The 11,867-nt window shown below is 46.2% G+C and overlaps 1 protein-coding gene across 4 annotated transcripts in view; it reads right to left on the minus strand.

Moving 5' to 3' along the window:
* The window catches only part of LOC143293917 (putative transporter YutK), a 56,028-nt gene that overhangs the window by 31,633 nt on the left and 12,528 nt on the right, over positions 1–11,867 (minus strand). For 2 of the 4 annotated variants that reach the window (XM_076605293.1, XM_076605291.1), the window contains exon 1: positions 4,907–5,098. The exons of the other annotated variants lie outside the window; for them this stretch is intronic. The gene's annotated coding sequence lies outside the window, so the exon portion shown is untranslated. Of the gene's footprint in view, positions 1–4,906; positions 5,099–11,867 lie in introns of those variants that run through there. 4 annotated transcript variants of the gene reach the window in all.

Raw genomic sequence — 11,867 nt, forward strand, 5'->3', positions numbered from 1 at the left:
AGTTGAAGTATCAGGGAACAGTTTGCTGGGAGGAGTCAAGAGATCTCAATGTTCCGTTTGGCAAGTACGGGTTGACAAGTTCCGACAGATATGAGGGTGTGGTATCACAATTCAGGCACTGAAAGCATTGACTATCAGAATTTTAACTCACAACAGGCTGCCTTGAAAAAAAAAACCCAAAAAACCCCCACTCTGCTATGGCGTACACCTTAAATTTCCATCCTCACAAACTTCACAAGTGATAAGAATTTAACAGAGTGGTTTACAACGGGAAACATCTTAAAATTTTCATCATAATAAATTCACAAGTGATCAGAATTCTAAAAATTCATAAAAAGCTGCATTGTAATTTCCACCTTTAATGCCAATACTCTGTGCAAAGGATGGCCAAAACTAAAACCACAATAGTGGCCAATGTTCTGTGCACAGGATGGCCAAAACTAAAACCACAATAGTGGCCAATGTTCTGTGCACAGGATGGGCAAAACTAAAACCACAATAGTGGCCAATGTTCTGTGCACAGGATGGGCAAAACTAAAACCACAATAGTGGCCAATGTTCTGTGCACAGGATGGCCAAAACTAAAGCCACAATAGTGGCCAATGTTCTGTGCACAGGATGGCCAAAACTAAAACCACAACTGTGACCAATGTTCTGTGCACAGGATGGCCAAAACTAAAACCACAATAGTGGCCAAGGTTCTGTGCACAATCAGGCCAAAACTAAAACCACAATAGTGGCCAAGGTTCTGTGCACAGGATGGCCAAAACTAAAACAATAGTGGCCAATGTTCTGTGCACAGGATGGCCAAAACTAGAACCACAATAGTGGCCAAGGTTCTGTGCACAGGATGGCCAAAACTAGAACCACAATAGTGGCCAAGGTTCTGTGCACAGGATGGCCAAAACTAGAACCACAATAGTGGCCATGTTTCTGTGCACAATCAGTCCAAAACTAAAACCACAATAGTGGCCAATGTTCTGTGCACAGGATGGCCAAAACTAAAACAATAGTGGCCAATGTTCTGTGCACAGGATGGCCAAAACTAGAACCACAATAGTGGCCAAGGTTCTGTGTACAGGATGGCCAAAACTAGAACCACAATAGTGGCCAAGGTTCTGTGCACAGGATGGCCAAAACTAGAACCATGATAGTGGCCAAGGTTCTGTGCACAGGATGGCCAAATCTAGAACCACAATAGTGGCCAAGGTTCTGTGCACAACCAGGCCAAAACTAAAACCACGATAGTGGCCAAGGTTCTGTGCACAACCAGGCCAAAACTAGAACTACGACAGTGGCCAAGGTTCTGTGCACAACTAGGCTAAAACTAAAACTATGACAGTGGCCAAGGTTCTGTGCACAACAAGGCCAAAACTAAAACCATGATAGTGGCCAAGGTTCTGTGCAAAGGATGGCCAAAACTAGAACCACAATAATGGCCAAGGTTCTGTGTACAACAAGGCCTAAAACCACAATAGTGGCCAATGTTCTGCGCAAAGGATGGCCAAAACTAGAACCACAATTGTGGCCAGTGTTCTGTGCAAAGGATGGCCAAAACTAGAACCACAATCGTGGCCAATGTTCTGCGCAAAAGGATGGCCAAAACTAGAACCACAATCGTGGCCAATGTTCTGTGCAAAGGATGGCCAAAACTAGAACCACAATCGTGGCCAATGTTCTGTGCAAAGGATGGCCAAAACTAGAACCACAATCGTGGCCAATGTTCTGTGCAAAGGATGGCCAAAACTAGAACCACAATCGTGGCCAATGTTCTGCGCAAAAGGATGGCCAAAACTAGAAGCACAATGGTGAAGACAGCCTGGTCTTCATCACTAAATACCAGCCTGTGTCTGCACCTTTCTTCTGCCACTGGTGCTGTCTCCGCCAATAACAAAATGAAAGAACAAGAGAGGCAAGGCCTTCAACACTCACTTGTGATACACTTTAAAAAAAATCCAAGCTTTTTATGTATCGAGTATAATTTCAAAACGTAATGTTTAAGATGAGAAAGATCAGTTTAAAGAAAATTAAGTCCCCTAGCATTAATTACAGATTAATTTCCCTCTTTTTTTTACTATCTGCACCAAAACGTTTGCAAAATAAATAAAACTTCCATGCTTAGCAAAAGAAGTTCCTGTTTGAACAAAAACTGATAATAATGACTGCTCTTGTTGTTGGGTCAGAATATCAGATCAAAGTGCCAAGTCTAGAGAATACAAAAAATATAACAGTAAATGCAGTTTGCATACTATTAGGCTTCTTTTTTTTCTTTTCTTTTTTTTTTGTGCCCATCCCAGAGGTGCAATATTGTTTTAAACAAGATGACTGTAAAGAACTGAATTTTTCCTATTCTTATGCCTAATTTGGTGTCAACTGACAAAGTATTTGCAGAGAAAATGTCAATATTAAAGTTTACCATGGACACACAGACACACACACAGACAACCGAACAACGGGTTAAAACAGAGACTCACTTTGTTTACACAAGTGAGTCAAAAACTACCAGAGCCTGGCTCCTCTGTATCTTCCATCAATTTCCCTGAACACAAGCACATGGGACATGCACACAATGCATCACTGAAGTGCCCCCTGGAACTCCATGAGCAAATGCTTATCGTGCTTATCTATGGTCAAACTTCAGCTTTCCCTCAAAGAGGGCGTAAAAAATCTGAAGACTGAAAACTTTTTCCCCTAAAGATGCATTTCATTCATAATCCAGTTGTGGCAATACTTTTTTTTCTCCCTTTGCTGCAACCTAATTTTCCGCAAAGCTCATCTGCCCTGACTGCACACTGAAATGTAACGTGAGCATTGATGTGTTCCTATGATGCTTTGTACTTGTGCACGGGCTTGGCAGTCTCAATTATATATATATATATATATATATATATATATATATATATATATATATATATATCGTCAACCGTCCACGACCTCAGCCGAGCTCTTGTTTTACAATAGAATAGAACAGAATATGCTTTTATTACCAAGTGTGCCGGAGTCACAAGAAATATTGGGGGAGGGATAGTACATAACAAGGTACAAACATAAACTGAAAATCCTACACAAACACAGATACAGTAGAAATTGGATACATACAAGTGCATATCAATATAAAAACTTGTGCATACTCACACATGCATGCACTGCACACACACACACACACACAAACTCTCTCTCTCTCTCACACACACACACGTTGGAACAAAAGCTGCATATTACATGTGGGTAGGGCTAATGACTAGATCATGTAGATGGTTGTTTTGATGGTACACTTGCTTCAAAAACATGACAATGAACTGTTCTAAAAGATTCGTCATGCACAAAAGGGTTTATTTTTCTTTCCTTCCTTCTTTGGTTGTTGTTGTTGTAGTTGTCGCTTGTTTTGTGAATTGTTTTCCAACAACTGTGTGGTCTGGTGGCCTGGTGGACACGCATCCGCCTTGGAAGTGAGAGAATCTGACCACACAGGATCGAACCCCACACTCACCCCTATTTTCTCCCCCCCTCCACCCCCCTCCACCTGACCTTGAGTGGTGGTCTGGATGCTAGTCATTCGAATGAGACCATAAACTGAGGTCCTGGGTGCGGCATGCACTTAAACTCACGTAAAAGAACCCATGGCAACTGAAGGGTGGTCCCTGGCAGAATTCTGTAGAAACATCCACTCTGATAGGAGAATAAATAAATACAACTGCAGACAGAACGCAAAGAAGAAACAAAGGTGGCACTCCACCAAAGTGACCATATCTCACACAGAGAAATCTGTTGTAACAATAGAAGACATATGGACACAGATCGTTTTCTTTTCAATCGCCAAAGACGTGGAACAAGCTCCCTGATAACCTCCGTCATTCTGATTCCCTCGCATCTTTTAAATCTCGTCTCAAAACCCACCTTTTCCCTCAGCAATAAGTTCAATTGTGGCAGGTCCACTTCCTTTGCGTTAGCTGTGCTTGACTATGTGTGTATACATATGTACGTATGTGTACATAACCACATACATGTATATGAATGTGTATTGTGTGTGCGTGTGTTTATGTAAGTTTGTGCCTGCCTATGTGTGCGTATGTGTTAGGATAGCTGTTAGATACACATGTATGTGAAAATGTATGTATGCAGATTGTGTGTGTGTGTGTGTGTGTGTGGTGTGTGTGTGTGTGTGTGTGTGTGTGTGTGTGTGTGTGTGTGTGTGTGTGCATGTGTGTGCGTGGTCACATTTTGGTGTGTGTATGTAACATAGATATAATGTTTTATGTTAGCAAAAGTGTTTTTGTAAAGCACCTAGAGCAGATTTCTGGATAGTGTGCTATATAAGTATCCATTATTATTATTATTAATGGAAGAGACAATGAAAAAACAACAATCATGTCTGTTTTTGCAGTAACCAACACCCTGGACCGACAGAGGCCCTCTCACATGTGTGAACTGAACATTACAGAAGTCACGGCAACACCACCACCTGAACATTATCCTTGTCCAAAATCCAGAGAAAGGAAAAACAAGTCAGTGTCCTGCATTGTGACTAACCCTACAAACACGTAACCAACAACAACAACAACAACCACCTCCTCTCCCACCACCCACACACATACCTCCACCCCACCACCACCCCCTCCCAAATTACTTATCAGACTGGGGAAAAAAAACAAACCAAGAATCAAGTTAGTTTACTTGTGACTGCCTTATATGCCATGTCAGCCACGTAGTTCAGCTGCCGTGAAATTTTGGCCAAGAGAAGCAAACACAGGCTTGGTTTGCATCAGTTTGTCATGGTACAGCACCTAACACCTCAACGTTAGTTACTTCTGACTGCCTTATATGCCATGTCAGCTACAAACATGATCTCACAACCCCCCCCCCCCCCTTTTTTTTTTAATTCAATTTTTTAAGTTCATTAAAATACCTGATGTCAGACGACTCGCTCCAGTCAGATCAACACTCCACTCAAAAAAAACACCCAAAAACCTCCCTCGCTTTTCCTCCTGAACGTTTGAAAGTTGAAGAAACGTCAGTCGTGCCCCCCTCCCAAGACTCCGTCATTCAGCAACTGAATGAAAGCCACTGACGCCTGATCTGACTTTATGGAGGCTGTTGTCGTGAGACATCACACCCCCACCTGCAGCGATGTGGTTCAAGGGCCTGATTAACAGAGACAGGAGGTGTGATACTGTAAAGGTAACAGCAAGGCTCGCAAGGCAAACTCCCTTCATACTTCATGCCTGTCTGTGGTTAATGTGTGTAAGTGTTTCCAGTCCATACGAGCAGCCAGTCATTCACACACACACGTACCCCAATTTGTTTCAGTGGGGTGTCGGGGGGGGCGTGGGTGGACAGGGTGTGTGGAGTGAGAAAAGAGGAAGATGGAGAGACAGACGGATGGAAAAAGAAAGAAAAGTGGTGGGGAGATAGAGGGGGGAGGGGGAGACAGACAGACAGATGGAGATAGAGGGGGGAGGGGGAGACAGACAGACAGATGGAGATAGAGGGGGGAGGGGGAGACAGACAGACAGATGGAGATAGAGGGGGGAGGGGGAGACAGACAGACAGATGGAGATAGAGGGGGGGAGGGGGAGACAGACAGACAGATGGAGATAGAGGGGGGAGGGGGAGACAGACAGACAGATGGAGATAGAGGGGGGAGGGGGAGACAGACAGACAGATGGAGATAGAGGGGGGAGGGGGAGACAGACAGATGGAGATAGAGGGGGGAGGGGGAGACAGACAGATGGAGATAGAGGGGGGGAGGGGGAGACAGACAGACAGATGGAGATAGAGGGGGGGAGGGGGAGACAGACAGACAGATGGAGATAGAGGGGGGAGGGGGAGACAGACAGATGGAGATAGAGGGGGGGAGGGGGAGACAGACAGACAGATGGAGATAGAGGGGGGAGGGGGAGACAGACAGATGGAGATAGAGGGGGGGAGGGGGAGACAGATAGATGGAGATAGAGGGGGGGAGGGGGAGACAGACAGACAGATGGAGATAGAGGGGGGAGGGGGAGACAGACAGATGGAGATAGAGGGGGGAGGGGGAGACAGACAGATGGAGATAGAGGGGGGAGGGGGAGACAGACAGATGGAGATAGAGGGGGGAGGGGGAGACAGATAGATGGAGATAGAGGGGGGAGGGGGAGACAGATAGATGGAGATAGAGGGGGGAGGGGGAGACAGATAGATGGAGATAGAAGGGGGAGGGGGAGACAGATAGATGGAGATAGAAGGGGGAGGGGGAGACAGATAGATGGAGATAGAGGGGGGGAGGGGGAGACAGATAGATGGAGATAGAAGGGGGAGGGGGAGACAGATAGATGGAGATAGAAGGGGGAGGGGGAGACAGATAGATGGAGATAGAGAGGGAGGGGGAGACAGATAGATGGAGATAGAGAGGGAGGGGGAGACAGATAGATGGAGATAGAGAGGGAGGGGGAGACAGATAGATGGAGATAGAGAGGGAGGGGGAGACAGATAGATGGAGATAGAGAGGGAGGGGGAGACAGATAGATGGAGATAGAGAGGGACGGGGAGACAGATATATGGAGATAGGGGGTAGGGTGCGTGTGTGTGTGTGTACATGTGTGTGTGTGTACATGTGTACATATGTGTGTGTGTGTGTGTGTGTGTGTGTGTGTGTGTGTGTGTGTGTGTAAGTGTGTACATTGTGTGTGTGTGTGTGTGTGTGTGTGTGTACATATGTGTGTGTGTGTGTGTACATATGTGTGTGTGTGTGTGTGTGTGTGTGTATGTGTGTGTACATTGTGTGTGTGTGTGTGTGTGTGTACATTGTGTGTGTGTGTACATTGTGTGTGTGTGTACATGTGTGTGTGTACATGCGTGTGCGTGTGTGTGTGTACACTGTGTATGTGTGTGTGTGTACATGTGTGTGTGTGTGTGTGTGTGTGTGTGTGTGTGAGTGTGTGTGTGTATGTGTGAGTGTGTGTGTGTGTGTGTCAGTGTGTGTGTATGTGCGCGCACGTGCGTATGCATGTGAGGTCACTTGCGCAAGCAAGCAGCAGACGATACAGACACAGGTAAGGAGAAGGGCAGACAACTCTTGCAGTCCACACACCTCTCTCACCCCTTACCTCCCCTAACCGTCACAGACACATTTTCAAATAGCATGGTAAAAAAAACCCAAAATACCACCACAACAAAACACACACACACACACACACAACACCACCTGCGCCACAAGCCAGACTCCTTAATGTGTTTTTGTTTCCAATGCTGGGTCTCCGGTGTCGACCAAAAGTGGGCCACCATGTGTTGTGTGATCGGTGTTTTGGGGTTGTTGTTTTTTTGTTTTTTTCCAAGACAACTGTGCTCCCTTGACAGACTCTCATCTTCTGTCTGTCCCCAGAATAACGACTGAAACTTAACGGTGAATGAGCCTTTCCTTACGGTGAACGAGCCTTTCCTTACGGTGAGTGAGCCTTTCCTTACGGTGAGTGAGCCTTTCGTACAATGCTCCGTGAGAGATTTGAACACATGGACACTCACTTTCTCACCAAGCATGTTATCACAAGGCTACTGTTCCACCACAATGCTCCTCAAGAGATTCGAACACATGGACACTCACTCTCTCATCAGGCATGTTGCCACAAGGCTTCTGTTCCACCACAATTCTCCTCAAGAGATTTGAACACATGGACACTCACTTTCTCACCAAGCATGTTATCACAAGGCTACTGTTCCACCACAATGCTCCTCAAGAGATTCGAACACATGGACACTCACTTTCTCACCAAGCATGTTATCACAAGGCTACTGTTCCACCACAATGCTCCTCAAGAGATTTGAACACATGGACACTCACTTTCTCATCAGGCATGTTACCACAAGGCTACTGTTCCACCACAATTCTCCTCAAGAGATTTGAACACATGGACACTCACTTTCTCATCAGGCATGTTACCACAAAGCTACTATTCCACCACAATTCTCCTCAAGAGATTTGAACACATGGACACTCACTTTCTCACCAGGCATGTTACCACAAGGCTTCTGTTCCACCACAATTCTCCTCAAGAGATTTGAACACATGGACACTCACTTTCTCATCAGGCATGTTACCACAAGGCTTCTGTTCCACCACAATTCTCCTCAAGAGATTTGAACACATGGACACTCACTTTCTCATCAGGCATGTTACCACAAGGCTTCTGTTCCACCACAATTCTCCTCAAGAGATTTGAACACATGGACACTCACTTTCTCATCAGGCATGTTACCACAAGGCTTCTGTTCCACCACAATTCTCCTCAAGAGATTTGAACACATGGACACTCACTTTCTCACCAGGCATGTTACCACAAGGCTTCTGTTCCACCACAATTCTCCTCAAGAGATTTGAACACATGGACACTCACTTTCTCATCAGGCATGTTACCACAAGGCTTCTGTTCCACCACAATTCTCCTCAAGAGATTTGAACACGTGGACACTCACTTTCTCACCAAGCATGTCACCACAAGGCTACTATTCCACCACAATTCTCAAGAGATTTGAACACGTGCACACTCACTTTCTCACCAAGCATGTCACCACAAGGCTACTATTCCACCACAATTCTCCTCAAGAGATTTGAACACGTGGACACTCACTTTCTCACCAAGCATGTTACCACAAGGCTACTGTTCCACCATAATGCTCCTCAAGAGATTTGAACACGTGGACACTCACTTTCTCACCAAGCATGTCACCACAAGGCTACTGTTCCACCCCATGACAGCAGTGCAGGCCCATAATGCAGAAGAATGAAGCCTACATACAAACATTCCTGCAGTACAGTGAAGGTCAACAAATGATCTGAGTTGCTGACCGGGGCCCTGATATCCAGGAGGGGTTTTGTTTGGGGTTTGTGTTCCAGGTGTGCTGTTGTTCAAATAGCTGTGTGCTGTTGGGTAGAGATCTGTTCAGATAGCTGTGTGCTGTTGGGTAGAGATCTGTTCAGATAGCTGTGTGCTGTTGGGTAGAGATCTGTTCAGATAGCTGTGTGCTGTTGGGTAGAGATCTGTTCAGATAGCTGTGTGGTGTTGGGTAGAGATCTGTTCAGATAGCTGTGTGCTGTTGGGTAGAGATCTGTCCAGATAGCTGTGTGCTGTTGGGTAGAGATCTGTTCAGGTGGCTGTGTGGTGTTGGGTAGAGATCTGTTCAGATAGCTGTGTGCTGTTGGGTAGAGATCTGTCCAGATAGCTGTGTGCTGTTGGGTAGAGATCTGTTCAGATAGCTGTGTGCTGTTGGGTAGAGATCTGTTCAGGTGGCTGTGTGCTGTTGGGTAGAGATCTGTCCAGATAGCTGTGTGCTGTTGGGTAGAGATCTGTTCAGATAGCTGTGTGCTGCTGGGTAGAGATCTGTTCAGATAGCTGTGTGCTGTTGGGTAGAGATCTGTTCAGGTGGCTGTGTGGTGTTGGGTAGAGATCTGTCCAGATAGCTGTGTGCTGCTGGGTAGAGATCTGTCCAGATAGCTGTGTGCTGCTGGGTAGAGATCTGTTCAGATAGCTGTGTGCTGTTGGGTAGAGATCTGTTCAGGTGGCTGTGTGGTGTTGGGTAGAGATCTGTTCAGGTGGCTGTGTGGTGTTGGGTAGAGATCTGTTCAGATAGCTGTGTGCTGTTGGGTAGAGATCTGTCCAGATAGCTGTGTGGTGTTGGGTAGAGATCTGTTCAGATAGCTGTGTGCTGCTGGGTAGAGATCTGTTCAGGTGGCTGTGTGCTGTTGGGTAGAGATCTGTTCAGGTGGCTGTGTGCTGTTGGGTAGAGATCTGTTCAGATAGCTGTGTGCTGTTGGGTAGAGATCTGTTCAGATAGCTGTGTGCTGTTGGGTAGAGATCTGTTCAGGTGGCTGTGTGGTGTTGGGTAGAGATCTGTTCAGGTGGCTGTGTGCTGTTGGGTAGAGATCTGTTCAGGTGGCTGTGTGCTGTTGGGTAGAGATCTGTTCAGATAGCTGTGTGGTGTTGGGTAGAGATCTGTTCAGATAGCTGTGTGCTGCTGGGTAGAGATCTGTCCAGATAGCTGTGTGCTGTTGGGTAGAGATCTGTTCAGATAGCTGTGTGCTGCTGGGTAGAGATCTGTTCAGGTGGCTGTGTGTGCTGCCCGATTGCTGCTTAATGTATTGTCAGCTGCCTAACTTGGAGGCTGTGTGTTGCTTGAAGATGCTTAGTGCCAAGAGGGTAACTAGTGTTGCTTTGATCTGTTTGCGTTAGTGTTCAGATAGCTGTGTGCTGTTGGGTAGAGATCTGTTCAGGTGGCTGTGTGGTGTTGGGTAGAGATCTGTTCAGATAGCTGTGTGCTGTTGGGTAGAGATCTGTTCAGATAGCTGTGTGCTGTTGGGTAGAGATCTGTTCAGGTGGCTGTGTGGTGTTGGGTAGAGATCTGTTCAGGTGGCTGTGTGCTGTTGGGTAGAGATCTGTTCAGATAGCTGTGTGCTGTTGGGTAGAGATCTGTTCAGATAGCGTGTGCTTTTGGGTTAGAGATCTGTTCAGGTGGCTGTGTGCTGTTGGGTAGGATCTGTTCAGATAGCTGTGTGCTGTTGGTAGATCTGTTCTAAGGCTACAGTAAACACTTAATATAAAAAATAAAATAAAAACCCCCCCCCCCCCCCAAAAAAAAAAAAGAAACCCCAAAACAAATGATCTGAAATATGTGCCTTTCTCTTGCAAAAAAAAAATAAAGTAGTTAATTCTTGTGCAGCATTTCTCTCCTCTTCACTGCACTAGTTTCCACCATACCCCCACGATCAGCGCCTTATTTTGGCATCTTCCACAGCAATCGTGTGAGGACAGCAACCCCCACAGTTCCTCCTTTGGCAATACAATTTTTTCCACAACCATCATGTGAGGACAGCCAGGTAACATCACCAGGACAGCCCTTCACCGGACACCAAAAGGTGGCCACAGTAGAGGGAGGTCCAGGAACACCTTGCTCAGACACCAAAAGGTGGCTCAAGAGAGGAAGGCCCAGGAACACCTTGTTCAGACACCAAAAGGTGGGCACAATAGAGGGAGGTCCAGGAACACCTTGTTCAGACACCAAAAGGTGGGCACAATAGAGGGAGGTCCAGGAACACCTTGCTCAGAACAGTCACAGAACTCCAGGCCCTGAGGCACAGCTGAGGTACCACTCACAACGACTGGCCCAAAACAAAGTTTATCACTGTATTGTATTGCTCATTTTTGTCACAACAGATTTCTTTCTTTGAAATTCGGGCTGCTCTTCCAAGGAAGAGTGTGTGTTGCTACATAGAGAATGCAAAATTTTTGTTTTTTTCCTGCCTGCAATTTTATCCGTTTCTCCTGTCAAAGTGGAATTTTTCAACAGAACTTTGCCAGAGACAACCATTCTGTTGCCGTGGGTTCTTTTACATGAGCTAAATGCATGTTGCACACAGGACCTCATTTTATCATCTCATCCGAATGACTAGCGTCCAGACCACCATTCAAAGTCTAGTGGAAGGGGAGAAAATACTGGCGACTGTGGGATTCGAAGCAGTATGTTCAGATTATTTTGCTTCCAATGCAGACGCGTTACCTCTAGGCCATCACTCCACTGAGTGGCAGATTCACATTGCAGCCCTGCATGCCAGAGGGTGTGATGGGCTTTAAGTTAGTAAAGCAATCCAAATGTGAACTCTACAACTTGAGCAGTTTCAGAGATGCCTACGAAAGATCCTCGGCATAAAGTGGCAAGACAGGGTCTCCAACCTCCAGGTCCTAGAGAGGAGCGGCCTGCCCAGCATCGAAAGCCTGCTGATCCAGTGTCAACTACACTGGACAGGACACGTTGTCCGCATGACAGACAGCAGGATCCCGAAGATGCTATTGTATGGCCAGCTGAAGGAAGGCCACCGCAAACTTGGAAGACCCTGCAAA

The sequence above is a fragment of the Babylonia areolata genome, chromosome 19 (assembly GCF_041734735.1).
Source record: "Babylonia areolata isolate BAREFJ2019XMU chromosome 19, ASM4173473v1, whole genome shotgun sequence".
Lineage (NCBI taxonomy): Eukaryota > Metazoa > Mollusca > Gastropoda > Neogastropoda > Buccinidae > Babylonia > Babylonia areolata.